The sequence below is a fragment of the Eretmochelys imbricata genome, chromosome 5, assembly GCF_965152235.1.
Source record: "Eretmochelys imbricata isolate rEreImb1 chromosome 5, rEreImb1.hap1, whole genome shotgun sequence".
NCBI classification, from domain to species: domain Eukaryota; kingdom Metazoa; phylum Chordata; order Testudines; family Cheloniidae; genus Eretmochelys; species Eretmochelys imbricata.
In genome coordinates this window covers 113,804,589-113,822,395 of record NC_135576.1, presented here as the reverse complement: position 1 = coordinate 113,822,395, position 17,807 = coordinate 113,804,589, and positions in this window count along the sequence as shown.

Sequence of the window (17,807 nt, the reverse complement as noted above, 5' to 3'; positions counted from 1 at the left end):
TCTATAAATTCGACCTTATTCCGTAGTGTAGACATACCCTGAGTGAATTTGCCTAATCACTCCCAAATGTTCTTTGTTCCTCAAGAAGCTGTGGTTACCCTTTCCCATGGAAGTACATACAATCTCTGCCCCACAATGATACATAAATTTAATACAGTAAGATCTCCTGAAGACATTGCAGGAAATTGCCTTATCTAATATCTTTCCCGGGAAGCTCCTACAACAGTCCTACATCTGCAGAAGGCTGTTTCAGGGTAGGAGATTTTCTTCCACCCCAGATATCACCCCTTATCCCCCAAGACTCAGATGCTCCTACTGCTGTGCTGGGCATCACAACATGGGGAATAGATGGCCAGCCCTCTGTGGAGAAAGAGGTGGTTAGGGACTATTTCGAAAAACTGGACATGCACAAGTCCATGGGGCCGGATGAGTTGCATCCAAGAGTGCTAAAGGAACTGGCGGCTGTGATTGCAGAGCCATTGGCCATTATCTTTGAAAACTCGTGGCGAACGGGGGAAGTCCTGGATGACTGGAAAAAGGCTAATGTAGTGCCAATCTTTAAAAAAGGGAAGAAGGAGGATCCTGGGAACTACAGGCCAGTAAGCCTCACTTCAGTCCCCAGAAAAATCATGGAGCAGGTCCTCAAAGAATCAGTCCTGAAGCACTTACATGAGAGGAAAGTGATCAGGAACAGTCAGCATGGATTCACCAAGGGAAGGTCATGCCTGACTAATCTAATCGCCTTCTATGATGAGATTACTGGTTCTGTGGATGAAGGGAAAGCAGTGGATGTATTGTATCTTGACTTTAGCAAAGCTTTTGACACGGTCTCCCACAGTATTCTTGTCAGCAAGTTAAGGAAGTATGGGCTGGATGAATGCACTATAAGGTGGGTAGAAAGTTGGCTAGATTGTCGGGCTCAACGGGTAGTGATCAATGGCTCCATGTCTAGTTGGCAGCTGGTGTCAAGTGGAGTGCCCGAGGGGTCGGTCCTGGGGCCGGTTTTGTTCAATATCTTCATAAATGATCTGGAGGATGGTGTGGATTGCACTCTCAGCAAATTTGCGGATGATACTAAACTGGGAGGAGTGGTAGATACGCTGGAGGACAGGGATAGGATACAGAGGGACCTAGACAAATTGGAGGATTGGGCCAAAAGAAATCTGATGAGGTTCAATAAGGATAAGTGCAGGGTCCTGCACTTAGGACGGAAGAACCCAATGCACAGCTACAGACTAGGGACCGAATGGCTAAGCAGCAGTTCTGCGGAAAAGGACCTAGGGGTGACAGTGGACAAGAAGCTGGATATGAGCCAGCAGTGTGCCCTTGTTGCCAAGAAGGCCAATGGCATTTTGGGATGTATAAGTAGGGGCATAGCGAGCAGATCGAGGGACGTGATCGTCCCCCTCTATTCGACATTGGTGAGGCCTCATCTGGAGTACTGTGTCCAGTTTTGGACCCCACACTACAAGAAGGATGTGGAAAAATTGGAGAGAGTCCAGCGAAGGGCAACAAAAATGATTAGGGGTCTGGAACACATGAGTTATGAGGAGAGGCTGAGGGAACTGGGATTGTTTAGTCTGCAGAAGAGAAGAATGAGGGGGGACTTGATAGCTGCTTTCAACTACCTGAGAGGTAGTTCCAGAGAGGATGGTTCTAGACTATTCTCAGTGGTGGAAGAGGACAGGACAAGGAGTAATGGTCTCAAGTTGCAGTGGGGGAGGTTTAGGTTGGATATTAGGAAAAACTTTTTCACTAGGAGGGTGGTGAAACACTGGGATGCGTTGCCTAGGGAGGTGGTGGAATCTCCTTCCTTAGAAGTTTTTAAGGTCAGGCTTGACAAAGCCCTGGCTGGGATGATTTAATTGGGTATCGGTCCTGCTTTTGAGCAGGGGGTTGGACTAGATGACCTCCTGAGGTCCCTTCCAACCCTGATATTCTATGATTCTATGGAAAATGCCCCCTCATTCCACTATCCCTGAATATAGAAAGGAGAAGGGGAGCTTTAGGGTGCTGGTATCTGTGTTAGTAAAATCATATGGCTGGTAAGATTGCATGCTATTAATTCTTAAAAGTTTCATGTGAAAAATGTGAGCAGGGTCCAAATTTTGAATGCCTCTGAAATTGCTGTACATTTTCTTTTCTCTCTTTAGCTCCCTGTTTCATTTAAATAAATTCTATTATTTTTCTGACATCTTACAAATCTGAAAATATTTAGATAATTAACTTTTTGGCATTTGTAGATTGCTGTTGTTGTTTGGCTGGTATTCATGTGATTGATAGTTATTGAGTTTCTTAAACTTTAGGTTAATTTAATTTTACTCAGAAATAAACAGCACAGAAATATATTGTCAGGACTACCACAGCAAGGTATGTGCATGGCAATTATTAATGAGTAGGATAAAATAATAATCATAAACACTACAGCACTGTAATACTGTTCATGAGGGCTTAGCATTTATAATGAGAAAGGCTTTGATAATGTTAAAATCTGTAGCTGAGATAAGAATAAGCTTTTAATGCTATATGAATGCAGCACTTTAATGTCTAATTTTGACATACATAAAATTGTTTTGTTATGTGGATTTCTAAAGTTCAAGTCAGTATAAAGAACAAGAAGTTCAGGAGAGCTGGCAGTTTCTCCGAAACACAATATTAAAGTCACAACAGCAAACTATTTTGTTGTGAAGGGAAGATAGGAAGAATAATAAGAGGACAATATAGCTCAATCAGGAGGTCTCTAGTGACCTGAAAATCAGAAAAGGAATCCAACAAAAAATGGAAACATGGACAAATTGTTAAGGATGAATACAAAAATTATAGCACAAGCATCTATAGGGACAGAGCAGGCAATTTACAGGTTCTGTAAATAGATTAGGCACAAGAGAAGGATGAAGAAAAGTGTAGGCCCACTATTTAGCGGGGAAGGAAAGTTAATAGATGATGTCAAGAAGGTTGAGGTGTTTAATGTCTATTTTGCTTCAGTCTTCACAAAAAGGGTTAATTATGTCCAAATGCTTAACACAATTAATGTTAACAAGAGGGAAGGAATGCAAGCTAGACTAGGGAAAGAACAGGTTAAATAAAATTTATATAAGATCAGATGGATTCAAGTCAGCAGGGCCTGACCAAATTCACCCTAAAGTAAGTAGGGAATTAGCTGATGAAATTTCAGAACTGTTTTGAGAACTCATGGAGGACAGGTGAGGTCAGCTGGACTGGTGACTGGCAAACATACCTATCTTTAAAAAGGGGAACAAAGAGAATCCAGGGAATTATAGATTAGTCAGCCTAACTTTGATACCTGGAAAGATACTGGAATTAATAAAAAGAAAAGGAGTACTTGTGGCACCTTAGAGACTAACCAATTTATTTGAGCATGAGCTTTCGTGAGCTACAGCTCACTTCATCGGATGCATACTGTGGAAACTACAGAAGACATTATATACACAGAGACCATGAAACAATACCTCCTCCCACCCCACTCTCCTGCTGGTAATAGCTTATCTAAAGTGATCATCAAGTTGGGTCATTTCCAGCACAAATCCAGGTTTTCTCACCCTCCGCCCCCCCCCCCAACTCACTTAATTTTAATATTTAATTGTTTAATATTAAACAATCAATTTGTAGGCACCTAGAGAATAATAGGGCAATAAATAATAGCCAACATGGATTTTCCAAGAACAAATCATGCCAAACCAACCTAATTTCCTCCTTTGACAAGGTTACTGTCTACTGTAGAGAAGGAGTAGATGTGATATATCTTGATCTTAGTAGGGCTTTTGACACAGTCCCACGTGACATTCTCAGAAGAAATGTGCTTTAGATGAAATTATTATAAAGTGGGTGCATAACTGGTTGAAAGCTCATACTCGGTAGTTATCAATGATTTGCTGTTAAATTGGGATGACCTATCCAGTGGGGTCCCACAGAGTCTGTCCAGGGTCTAGTACTACACAATATTTTCATTAATAACTTAGATAATGGGGTGGAGAGTATACTTATAAAAATGTGCAGATTAGCATCAAGCTGGGAGGGCTGCACCGCCCATCAGTTCCCTGTTCCCCGCCAGGAGCTGGGGGAAGCAGCCTGGGGCTTCTCCCCCTCAGGGAGCAGGGTCCAGCTGCCTTGGCTTGGCTGAAATTGACAAGACAGCCAATAGCAAATGTAAGGGATGGAGTATCTACACCAACACTGCATATTCCTAACTACACTGACATAATCCTTACGCCTCTGGTGGAAGTGGAGTTATGTCTATGTAGTACGACAATTACATTGATGGGAGGAGGGCTGTACTGTAGACACTGCCAACATTAGGTTGACGTAAGCTGCCCTAAGTCAACCTAACGATGTAGTGTAGACCAGCCCTGAGATTGTAAGAATAAGTTCTTTGGGGCAGGAGCCATCCCTTTATTGTGTGTTTGTCAGCACCTAGCACAGTGGGGTCCTGATCCATGACTAGGGTTCCTAGGTGCTACTGAAATATATATAATAATTATTGGAAACTCTTGAAAGCTCTGAAAAACAAGTCCCTTCTATTTATATACCTAAATGTGGACTGTGGAGCCTAACTTTAGGCTCACAGGTTTACAAATTTTGGCCTTGGTTTCTAAATGTACTTCTATAGGTCTAATAGAGGAAATAATCCTGAGTAAACAGTGCATTTCCCAGTGCAAAGCTTTTTCCTTGGAGTTTATTCATAAAACTCAGCACACTTTCTCTGGGTGATAGAAATCTAACCTTCCTATCTTTCTTTTCCTGATAGGACCAGTAATAGCTTTTAAAATGAAATGTATCCAGTAACTGGAATGAGTCAGCTAGGAGGAAAAATACAGAAAGGGGTGCCAATGAACATCATCGTTGCAATCAAGCTTATCAGAGCAGTAGGTGAGGCTTGTTCTGTGGCAACTGGTTAAATTCTCTCAGGCAGCAGCTGCTCTGCAAAGCATTTTGTGTAGGAACCTGACAATTCAGAATGCTGGCAACATACCATGGAAAAGTGCAGATCAAGCAGCCAAATCAACATTTAACTGGCAAGCGGTTTGCTTGGGAGCCTGATGCAGTCACTCACATGGTGAATGTTGCCCAAAGTGGAAGCACCATCTGCTCTTTCCTCGGAAATGGCCCATCCGTGATTTTCACTTTTCCAACTCACTTTTCTGTGAGGTAAACAATATGTTAGGAGCACCAGAGATGCTGTGCAGCTTAGCAGAGAAATGATGTTTTATGAAGTGTCATCCTGTGAAGCCAACTGTGGAAGACAGAGCTTGACCAATGTAAGCTACTTTTCCCATTAATATTAGCACAATTTTCCACTCAAGAGAGGAAATGTCTTTCTTTATTGGGTTAAAAGTCAAAGCATGTTCAGCTCAAGAAGCATGGCCTGTTTTACTGACACAGCTCCATTTATTACAGCCTGGCCAGTGGATAAAGATAAAGTGTGTGAGAGGTTGAATCAGAGACTCCGTCCACTCCAATCCACATCAGCCATCACAGGAAGAAGCAAATTTATACACATTGTGCCCCCGAAGAAATTCTACAGAGGGTGGGATTAATGTGAATTGGTCTGTGGGATTTAAAAAGTGAGGCAGAGGGAAAAGTGCAACATATTTGAGTAGTAAATAGGGGATTATTTAAAAATCAAGAGGTTCATTGTAAAGCCAGGCTCAAGAGATAAAGAAGTGTTGTTAAAGACCGTTTCATAAGCATTAATGAAAGCTGTCTTCATTTATTGAAAACTAGTTCTGTCAATTAGTAGGTCGTGTATATTCAGCTCTTAGAAAATAGCCTGGGAAATGACTATCGTAGCCCTGATGGACTCTAGGAGAAATGCAGGGCCTGGGGCACCAGAAGTGGGGAAGGTGAATAACATTTGTCAGGATGATGAGTATCCACATCCTGATTACCTATTTGGTCTTAATTGTTATACTTCACCAAACAAGTTGGCAATAGAGTTGAGGTGGGAATGGAGTTGAGGTAGGAATGCAGTGGCCAAAAGATGATTTGAGAGAAATATGATATAGAGCTGATCAGAACAAATTTGCCAAAGTATGCTGTTTTCTCTAAGCTAAAATGTTTAATGGAGACCTGAAACTTTAGGTGGGAAGTTTTTTGGGTTGGGAGGGAGAGACTCCATATCTGGGTGGATAGGGTGCTGCTCTGGGATGTGGGAGACCCAGGTTCTGACTGATTCAAAGCAGAATTTTTCATCTCAGATCCTATTGAATCAGGCTGTGCAGGGGCTTGAACCCGGATCTCCCATATCCCAGGCCAGTGCCCTATCCACTGGGTTGGAGATGGACAGACATGGGCACAAACATAATACAAATTCTATTTTTGTGAAAGCATTTGAAAACTTTTGTTTTTGTTCAAATATGGAATGAAAACAAATTTTGAATCCTCAACTGTTAGGCACCTTGTCATTCTTGCTTCTTCATCTTAAGTACATAAACGTCAATCATTCTGGCATTTTTAATTTATTCAGATTAAATGTCAAGCCAATAATTAATTTGCAATCCCGTCTTCCCCTCTGTTACACAGAGCTATTGGTTTCTTAATGTCAAAATATTAACCTCAAGAGTTCCTTTGGCCACTAATTCATGTGGGCCCAAGAGGTTCAGATAATTAGGATGAATGAGCACTTCAACTTGGGGCCCTTAGCTGAACTGAACCTTTTGAAATTGTAACAAAGCTTTGTAGATAGTTATTTTATGGCTATAAATGGATATTTCCTTCATAGGAAAATGTATTCTTCACCACCAGCAGCCAACGCTGCTGCTCCGTTACCCAAGACTAAGCCCTTGTTTTGACAATGAGTAAGTCTGTGCTTCTGGAGACTTCATTGCTCAGGGGTTTTGGTAATGTAATAGAAAGCCTGTTATGTCTAGGTCATAGGCAGACATACCAAACCCGTGAAAAAATGCAGAAATTAGGCTTGTTTTTGGCTTAATTGGCTTGTGAGTTGCTTGTTGACTAGTTTTTTGCTTGTTGCTTGTTTGGCTTGTAGCTTCTTTTTTTTTTTATTGGCTCCCGGCAAGGGGGCAGAGAGAGTCAGGGATGCACAGCGGGCCCACCACAGTCCCAGACTGCATGCTGGGGTGATCTAGTCACATAGAGCATTGGGGTTCTTTGGGATTGGCTTGTTTTAGCCTTGTTTTGAAATGGAATTTGCTTGATTTCTGGCTTATTGTGAAAGTCGGGGGGCTTATTTCTCGCATGAAAGTTAGCAACTGTGGTCATGGGTTCAAATCCAAACCCTGTTTGGTGGTGGTTGAAAGCTGTTGTTATCTGACCACTGTTCAGTGACCCAGATGAAGTGACAGTCTTAGCTGGGTTCCCACTGGACTTGTATACACAAAAACAAACCTGACCTGTGGCAGTAACTGACTCCATCATTGGCAGCCTCAGCAGACAAGCCTAAGAATGAATGGCCATAGAATTGAACTACCTTTTCCCCACTGCAGAAGAGGAGCATTAGTAGGATAGAGAACAAACAGAGGACAGCAAACATCAGGGTTCTGAATAGGATGTCTTTCCTGAGAACTAAATTAACCCCAAATTTATTTTAAAATAGCTATTACTAACTCACTCATGATTGTGGGAAAACATGAAAAAAGCTAGTATCTTGGCATCAGCTATATCTGCTCAATTCAAGCACTGCAAAAAGCACAATGCGTTGGTGAAACCTTGGGAACCAGTGGTGCTGAAAAAGCATTGTGTGTAACAATGGACAAGAAATTGGACATGAATGCTTTGTGATATGGCAGCAAAAAAAAAAAAAAAAGTGTGAATGCAGTTTTGGGTAGCATATCCAGAAATGCCATGTTACAAAACAAGGAAGGTGGTGGTGGTCTTCTCTTTGTGTGGTGCAAATGTACCTAGCATATTGCATTCAATTCTGGGCACCACAACACTGGAAAGATAGAGGCAAACTCAAGGGAGTTAAAAACCCACCACTTAGATTGAGTTAGGAGACTGAAAAAGACTGACCTTTGGGGAAAGACTGAGACCAAATATCCAAAAGTATATGTGCATTTTTGTGTACCCCCAGGGTAGGTGTGCAAATACCCCAGTGCACATGTGTGAGTCAGTGATTGCATGTACACACTTGAGTGTCCAAACTGCAACTTGAAGACACACACACTGTGGCATTAATGCTGTTAAATGGGATGTGCACTTTCAAAAATGTTGTCCTGAAGGAGCTGAGCATGAATTTATAGGCTAAGAGAGGATTAAGGAAGGGATTTAACAGTCTACAAATAGATTGGTATAAATACCAAAAAGGAAGTGTTATTGTTTAGAATGGTTAAGGATGTTCACCATCTCCCAAAGGAAATGGTGGGTGCCTAATTGCTTGAAAAATTAAAAAAATACTCTGGATAAAATACTGAAAAATATGTACTATAGGGAACAATGCTTTATGGGAAAGGAGATGGAGCAGGTGACCTAATACTGTGTCTTCCATATCTCACTTGTGACACATATTGAATGCCCTCCTGACTCGTGTTCCCTGTAAGCTGTGCAGTTGGGTGGCTGCCCAGGAGAGATTCAAGTGCCGAGCAGTTGATTAGCAGAGCCACACATATCCAGCCAGCAGCGTGTGTTCAGGTACCCCTCCCCCACCCTGCTCCTTTGCAGCCACATTGCTCCTGCAGCTGCTCCTGGGACCCTCCTGCTGGCTGTGAAGAGTAGGTGGGGAAGGAGGGTGCTGATGTCACGGTGTCCTCTTCCCCCTCCCACAGCCCCTATACGCCATCTCCACAGAGCAGGGTAAATGGGACAGGGCTCAGGACTTTCAGCAGCTCTGAGGTCTGAACAAGCCTTGGGGTGAGTAAATGCCTTAAAGAGACAGTGCATGGTCTCTCAGAGACTTTCCCAGCAGCCCACCCTCTCTCTCTCTCTATCCCCTCCTGCCCATGTACCCCATCTCTGCAGAGCAGGGTTGAGGGGGACCTGGTTCAGGAAGAGGAGAGCTTTCAGTGAGTGCCTTAAAGAGATAGCGGATGGGTGTCTCTCAGAAACTTCCCCAGCAGCCAGCACGTGTGCTCGCTCTCTCTCTCATTCACAGCTCCCAACGCTGTTGTTGTTACTTGTACGTCCTGCAATGCGTATATATTCTCTGTAATTTTGTTCTTTCAAAGTGTGGTGTTTTAGTTTTTTGACTGGTCTATGCATTTCACAATTTATATTTCTTTTACACATAAACTTAATTGTTTGAGTAGTGACTTCTAAAATGCCTAATTTGTGCTGGCTGGAGTAATTATCCCTGTTGGTAACTTTTTAATATATATATGTATATTATATCTTGGTTTTTTGTTTCTGCTGGTGGCACACATCCGCACATAATCTTGGTGCACAGAACAAAATTTATTCTGCACATGGGTGGAAAAAATTAGAGGGAACATTGCTCCTGACCCAGTATTTATCAGCGTGGAATTTCCTTATGTGTGGGACTTAGCAAAAGTAAGTTGTAGGCAAAAAATGGAGGGGATGTAGGGAGAAAGAAAGAAAAATGGTAGAACTGAGTAGGCAACATTCCTAAATGGAAAATCAGAACCACTTCTGAAAGAAGAGGAAAGGCTAATGAAAAGTGGTGCTTGGTGTGATTAACAGGATCATATTTTTTCCAGGATGAACACATTGTTCCGTATACTGTTTCTAATGTATTGGCCAAAAACCCCTCCCTATTTTCCTCTTGAACATCAAACATACTTGCATTTTTTGTTCCTCTTTTCGTTTGTAATGAAATTCTACATGTACGTATAATGTATGTCTGTTGTGAAATAAAAACTGCATTTCTCTTTGTGTTCCATATCCTATGCCCACTCACGAATCCTGAGGCAGCTGTTTAGTACAGGATCAGGTTTCAAATCTAACCCATCTTTAGGTGGATGTGTCTCCCCCTTAACACCAGCAATTCTTTAGACCAATTTGTTTGCAACAGCAGGGATCCCTAGGATTCTTACTGATACAATAAATCCAAGCATCACTCAGTGGCTGCTTATCGGTGGTAAACCCTCCAAAGAGAAATAGGTGATTCCTATTGCAAACAAATCCCAGTAGGTGATCCCTACTGCTTATCGGTGGTAAACCCTCCAAAGAGAAGCAGGCTTTTCTTTTAAGAAGGGAAATGAAATAGTTAAGAACATAACATAAGAATGGCCATACTGGGTCAGACCAAAGGTCCATCTAGCCCAGTATCCTGTTTTCCAACAGTGGCCAATGCCAGGTGCCCCAGAGGGAATGAACAGGTAACCATCAAGTGACCCATTCCCTGTCACTCATTCCCAGCTTCTGGCAAAGAGAGGCTAGGGACACCATCCCTGCCCATCCTGACTGATAACTCTTGATGGACCTATCCTCCATGAATTTATCTAGTTCTTTTTTGAACCCTGTTTTAGTCTTGGCCTTCACAACATCTTCTGGCAAAGAGTTCCACAGGCTGACTGTGCGTTGTGTGAAGAAATACTTCCTTTTGTTTGTTTTAAACCTGCTGCCTATTAATTTCATTGGGTCACCCCTTGTTCTTCTATTATGAGAAGGAATAAATAACACTTCCTTATTTACTTTCTCTACACCAGTCATGATTTTATAGACCTCAGTCATATCCCCCCTTAGTTGTTTCTTTTCCAAGCTGAAAAGTCCCAGTTTTACTAATCTCTCCTCATATGGAAGCCGTTCCATACCCCCAATAATTTTTGTTGCCCTTTTCTGAACCTTTTCTATTTCCAATATATCTTTTTTGACATGGGGCGACCGCATCTGCACACAGTATTCATGATGTGGGAGTACCATGGATTTATATAGAGGCAATATGATATTTTCTGTCTTATTTTCTATCCCTTTCTTAATGATTCCCAACATTGTTTGCTTTTTTGACTCCCTATGCACATTGAATAGGGGTTTTCAGAAAACTTCCTTGAGTGGTAACAGCTAATTTAGACCCCTCATTTTATATGTATCATTGGGATTATGTTTTCCAATGTGCATTAATTTGCATTTATCAACATTGAATTTCATCTGCCATTTTGTTGCCCAGTCACCCAGTTTTGAGAGATCCTTTTGTAGCTCTTTGCAGTCTGCCTGGGACTTAACTATCTTGAATAGTTTTGTATCATCTGCAAATTTTGCCACCTTGCTGTTTACCCCTTTTCCAGATCATTTATGAATATGTTGAATAGGACTGGTCCCAGTACAGACCCCTGGGGGACACCGCTATTTACGTCTCTCCATTCTGAAAATTGACCATTTATTCCTACCCTTTGTTTCCTATCTTTTAACCAGTTACCAATCCATGAGAGGATCTTCCCTCTTATCCCATGACAGCTTACTTTGCTTAAGAGCCTTTGGTGAGGGACCTTTTCAAAGGCTTTCTGAAAATCCAAGTACACTATATCCACTGGATCCCCTTGGTTCACATGCTTCTTGACCCCCTCAAAGAATTCTAGCAGATTGGTGAGGTATGATTTCCCTTTACTAAAATCATGTTGACTCTCCCCACAAAAATAATGTTCATCTATGTGTCTGACCATTTTGTTCTTTACTGTAGTTTCAACCAGTTTCCCTAGTACTGAAGTTAGCCTTACCAGCCTGTAATTGCTGGGATCACCACTGGAGCCCTTTTTAAAAATTGGCGTCACATTAGCTATTCTCCAGTCATTTGGTACAGAGCTGATTTAAATGATAGATTACAGACTACAGTTAGTAGTTCTGCAATTTCACATTTGATTTCCTTCAGAACTCTCGGGTGAATTCCATCTGGTCCTGGTGACTTATTACTGTTTAGTTTATTGATTTTTTCCAAAACCACCTCTAATGACACCTCAATCTGGGACAGTTTCTCAGATTTGACACCTAAAAAGAATGGCTCAGGGAAGATGATGGCGCATCAGAGGCAATTATTATGGCAATGGAGAAAAAAAACCTCAGCATGAAGAGTGTATGATAGAGGCAGTTTTAATTCATATGGGCACCGCTGTGAACCAGTAGCGAAAGGGGCTATTTCTTTGTTGAATACAGTGTGAAGTCTGCAAGCCACGCTGAAGTACACAATTGTCTCAGACAGTCAAAAAGAGAGATTGTCACTCGCCCTTGCTTGATATCCATGAGAAATCTGGAGTCAAAGAATCCCTTCTAACCAGATGTGCAAAGGAGCATGTACTGTTTTATCTATTTCGTACAGATGGTTCTTTGCTGAACACTTTGCAGTCAGCCCATGAGTCTAGCTATACAGAGAAAAAAGAAAAGGAGTACTTGTGGCACCTTAGAGACTAACCAATTTATTTCAGCATAAGCTTTCGTGAGCTACAGCTCACTTCACCGGATGCATACTGTGGAAACTGCAGAAGACATTATATACACAGAGACCATGAAACAATACCTCCTCCCACCCCACTCTCCTGCTGGTAATAGCTTATCTAAAGTGACCACTCTCCTTACAATATGTATGATAATCAAGGTGGGCCATTTCCAGCACAAATCCAGGTTTTCTCACCCTCCGTCCCCCCCCACACAAACTCACTCTCCTGCTGGTAATAGCCCATCCAAAGTGACCACTCTCTTTACAATGACAGGTTTCAGAGTAACAGCCGTGTTAGTCTGTATTCGCAAAAAGAAAAGGAGTACTTGTTTCCACGGTATGCATCCGATGAAGTGAGCTGTAGCTCACGAAAGCTCATGCTCAAATAAATTGGTTAGTCTCTAAGGTGCCACAAGTACTCTTTTTCTCTTTACAATGTGTATGATAATCAAGGTGGGCCATTTCCAGCAAATATCCAGGTTTTCTCACCCCCCAACCTTTTCCAAAAACCACACACACAAACTCACTCTCCTACTGGTAATAGTTCATCCAAAGTGACCACTCTCCCTACAATGTGCATGATAATCAAGGTGGGCCATTTCCAGCACAAATCCAGGTTTTCTCACCCCCCCTCCCCCACACAAACTCACTCTCCTGCTGGTAATAGCTCATCCAAACTGACCACTCTCCTTACAATGTGTATGAAAATCAAGGTGGGCCATTTCCAGCATAAATCCAAGTTTAACCAGAACGTCTGGGGGGAGGGGGTAGGAAAAAACAAGGGGAAATAGGCTACCTTGCATAATGACTTAGCCACTCCCAGTCTCTATTTAAGCCTAAATCAATAGTATCCAATTTGCAAATGAATTCCAATTCAGCAGTTTCTCGCTGGAGTCTGGATTTGAAGTTTTTTAGTTGTAAGATAGCAACCTTCATGTCTGTAATTGCATGACCAGAGAGATTGAAGTGTTCTCCGACTGGTTTATGAATGTTATAATTCTTGACATCTGATCTGTGTCCATTTATTCTTTTACGTAGAGACTGTCCAGTTTGACCAATGTACATGGCAGAGGGGCATTGCTGGCACATGATGGCATATATCACATTGGTGGATGTGCAGGTGAACGAGCCTCTGATAGTGTGGCTGATGTTATTAGGCCCTGTGATGGTGTCCCCTGAATAGATATGTGGGCACAGTTGGCAATGGGCTTTGTTGCAAGGATAGGTTCCTGGGTTAGTGGTTCTGTTGTGTGGTATGTGGTTGTTGGTGAGTATTTGCTTCAGGTTGGGGGGCTGTCTGTAGGCAAGGACTGGCCTGTCTCCCAAGATTTGTGAGAGTGTTGGGTCATCCTTTAGGATAGGTTGTAGATCCTTAATAATGCGTTGGAGGGGTTTTAGTTGGGGGCTGAAGGTGACGGCTAGTGGCGTTCTGTTATTTTCTTTGTTAGGCCTGTCCTGTAGTAGGTGACTTCTGGGAGCTCTTCTGGCTCTATCAATCTGTTTCTTCACTTCCGCAGGTGGGTATTGTAGTTGTAAGAATGCTTGATAGAGATCTTGTAGGTGTTTGTCTCTGTCTGAGGGGTTGGAGCAAATGTGGTTGTATCGCAGAGCTTGGCTGTAGACGATGGATCGTGTGGTCAGGGTGAAAGCTGGAGGCATGTAGGTAGGAATAGCGGTCAGTAGGTTTCCGGTATAGGGTGGTGTTTATGTGACCATTGTTTATTAGCACTGTAGTGCTCAGGAAGTGGATCTCTTGTGTGGACTGGACCAGGCTGACGTTGATGGTGGGATGGAAATTGTTGAAATCATGATGGAATTCCTCAAGGGCTTCTTTTCCATGGGTCCAGATGATGAAGATGTCATCAATATAGTGCAAGTAGAGTAGGGGCGTTAGGGGACGAGAGCTGATGAAGCGTTGTTCTAAGTCAGCCATAAAAATGTTGGCATACGGTGGGGCCATGCGGGTACCCAGAGCAGTGCCACTGATCTGAAGGTATACATTGTCCCCAAATGTAAAATAGTTATGGGTAAGGACAAAGTCACAAAGTTCAGCCACCAGGTTAGCCGTGACATTATCGGGGATAGTGTTCTTGACAGCTTGTAGTCCATCTTTGTGTGGAATATTGGTGTAGAGGGCTTCTACATCCATAGTGGCCAGGATAGTGTTATCAGGAAGATCACCGATGGGTTGTAGTTTCCTCAGGAAGTCAGTGGTGTCTCGAAGGTAGCTGGGAGTGCTGGTAGCGTACGGCCTGAGGAGGGAGTCTACATAGCCAGACAATCCTGCTGTCAGGGTGCCAATGCCTGAGATGATGGGGCGCCCAGGATTTCCAGGTTTATGGATCTTACGTAGTAGATAGAATATCCCAGGTCGGGGTTCCAGGGGTGTGTCTGTGCGGATTTGATCTTGTGCTTTTTCAGGAAGTTTCTTGAGCAAATGCTGTAGTTGTTTTTGGTTACTCTCAGTGGGATCATAAGGTAATGCCTTGTAGAAAGTGGTGTTGGAGAGCTGCCGAGCAGCCTCTTGTTCATATTCCGACCTATTCACGATGACAACAGCACCTCCTTTGTCAGCCTTTTTGATTATGATGTCAGAGTTGTTTCTGAGGCTGTGGATGGCATTGTGTTCTGCACGGCTGAGGTTATGGGGCAAGTGATGCTGCTTTTCCACAATTTCAGCCCGTGCACCTCGGCGGAAGCACTCTATGTAGAAGTCCAGTCTGCTGTTTCGACCTTCAGGAGGAGTCCACCTAGAATCCTTCTTTTTGTAATGTTGGTAGGGAGGCCTCTGTGGATTAGTATGTTGTTCAGAGGTATTTTGGAAATATTCCTTGAGTCGGAGACGTCGAAAATAGGATTCTAGGTCACCACAGAACTGTATCATGTTCATGGGGGTGGAGGGGCAGAAGGAGAGGCCCCGAGGTAGGACAGCTTCTTCTGCTGGGCTGAGAGTATAGTTGGATAGGTTAACAATATTGCTGGGTGGGTTGAGGGAACCATTGCTGTGGCCCCTTGTAGCATGTAGTAGTTTAGAAAGTTTAGTGTCCTTTTTCTTTTGTAGAGAAGCAAAGTGTGCGTTGTAAATGGCTTGTCTAGTTTTAGTAAATTCCAGCCACGAGGAAGTTTGTGTGGAAGCTCATGCTCAAATAAATTGGTTAGTCTCTAAGGTGCCACAAGGACTCCTTTTCTTTTTTATGAGAGTATCCAGTTTTGAGAGCTCATTCTTTATCTTTCCCTGTTTGCTGTAGAGGATGTTGATCAGGTGGTTCCGCAGTTTCTTTGAGACCATGTGGCACAAGCTGTCAGCATTGTCTGTGTGATACGTAGATTGTAATGGATTTTTTACCTTCAGTCCTTTTGGTACGATGTCCGTCTGCTTGCATTTGGAAAGGAAGATGATGTCTGTCTGTATCTGTACAAGTTTTTTCATGCAGTTGATTGATTTCCATACCATACGGCTAAATGCAGTGCCTTGCATAATGACAGGTTTCAGAGTAACAGCCGTGTTAGTCTGTATTCACAAAAAGAAAAGGAGTACTTGTGGCACCTTAGAGAGTAGCCAATTTATTTGAGCATAAGCTTTCGTGAGCTACAGCTCACTTCACCGGATGCATACTGTGGAAACTGCAGAAGACATCATATACACAGAGACCATGAAACAATACCTCCTCCCACCCCACTCTCCTGCTGGTAATAGCTTATCTAAAGTGACCACTCTCTTTACAATGTGTATGATAATCAAGGTGGGCCATTTCCAGCAAATATCCAGGTTTTCTCACCCCCCCCCCCTTTTTCCTTACCCATAACTATTTTTTCCTTACCCACAACTATTTTACATTTGGGGACAATGTATACCTTCAGATCAGTGGCACTGCTCTGGGTACCCGCATGGCCCCACCGTATGCCAACATTTTTATGGCTGACTTAGAACAACGCTTCATCGGCTCTCGTCCCCTAACGCCCCTACTCTACTTGCACTATATTGATGACATCTTCATCATCTGGACCCATGGAAAAGAAGCCCTTGAGGAATTCCATCATGATTTCAACAATTTCCATCCCACCATCAACGTCAGCCTGGTCCAGTCCACACAAGAGATCCACTTCCTGAGCACTACAGTGCTAATAAACAATGGTCACATAAACACCACCCTATACCGGAAACCTACTGACCGCTATTCCTACCTACATGCCTCCAGCTTTCACCCTGACCACACGATCCATCGTCTACAGCCAAGCTCTGCGATACAACCACATTTGCTCCAACCCCTCAGACAGAGACAAACACCTACAAGATCTCTATCAAGCATTCTTACAACTACAATACCCACCTGCGGAAGTGAAGAAACAGATTGATAGAGCCAGAAGAGCTCCCAGAAGTCACCTACTACAGGACAGGCCTAACAAAGAAAATAACAGAACGCCACTAGCCGTCACCTTCAGCCCCCAACTAAAACCCCTCCAACGCATTAAGGATCTACAACCTATCCTGAAGGATGACCCAACACTCTCACAAATCTTGGGAGACAGGCCAGTCCTTGCCTACAGACAGCCCCCCAACCTGAAGCAAATACTCACCAACAACCACATACCACACAACAGAACCACTAACCCAGGAACCTATCCTTGCAACAAAGCCCATTGCCAACTGTGCCCACATATCTATTCAGGGGACACCATCACAGGGCCTAATAACATCAGCCACACTATCAGAGGCTTGTTCACCTGCACATCCACCAATGTGATATATGCCATCATGTGCCAGCAATGCCCCTCTGCCATGTACATTGGTCAAACTGGACAGTCTCTACGTAAAAGAATAAATGGACACAGATCAGATGTCAAGAATTATAACATTCATAAACCAGTCGGAGAACACTTCAATCTCTCTGGTCATGCAATTACAGACATGAAGGTTGCTATCTTACAACTAAAAAACTTCAAATCCAGACTCCAGCGAGAAACTGCTGAATTGGAATTCATTTGCAAATTGGATACTATTAATTTAGGCTTAAATAGAGACTGGGAGTGGCTAAGTAATTATGCAAGGTAGCCTATTTCCCCTTGTTTTTTCCTACCCCCTCCCCCCAGACATTCTGGTTAAACTTGGATTTATGCTGGAAATGGCCCACCTTGATTTTCATACACATTGTAAGGAGAGTGGTCAGTTTGGATGAACTATACCAGCAGGAGAGTGAGTTCGTGTGGAGGAGGGGGGAGTGAGAAAACCTGGATTTGTGCTGGAAATGGCCCACCTTGATTATCATGCACATTGTAGGGAGAGTGGTCACTTTGGATGAACTATACCAGCAGGAGAGTGAGTTTGTGTGTATATGGGGGTTGGGGGGTGAGAAAACCTGGATTTGTGCTGGAAATGGCCCACCTTGATTTTCATACACATTGTAAAGAGAGTGGTCACTTTGGATGGGCTATTACCAGCAGGAGAGTGGGGTGGGAGGAGGTATTGTTTCATGGTCTCTGTGTATATGATGTCTTCTGCAGTTTCCAC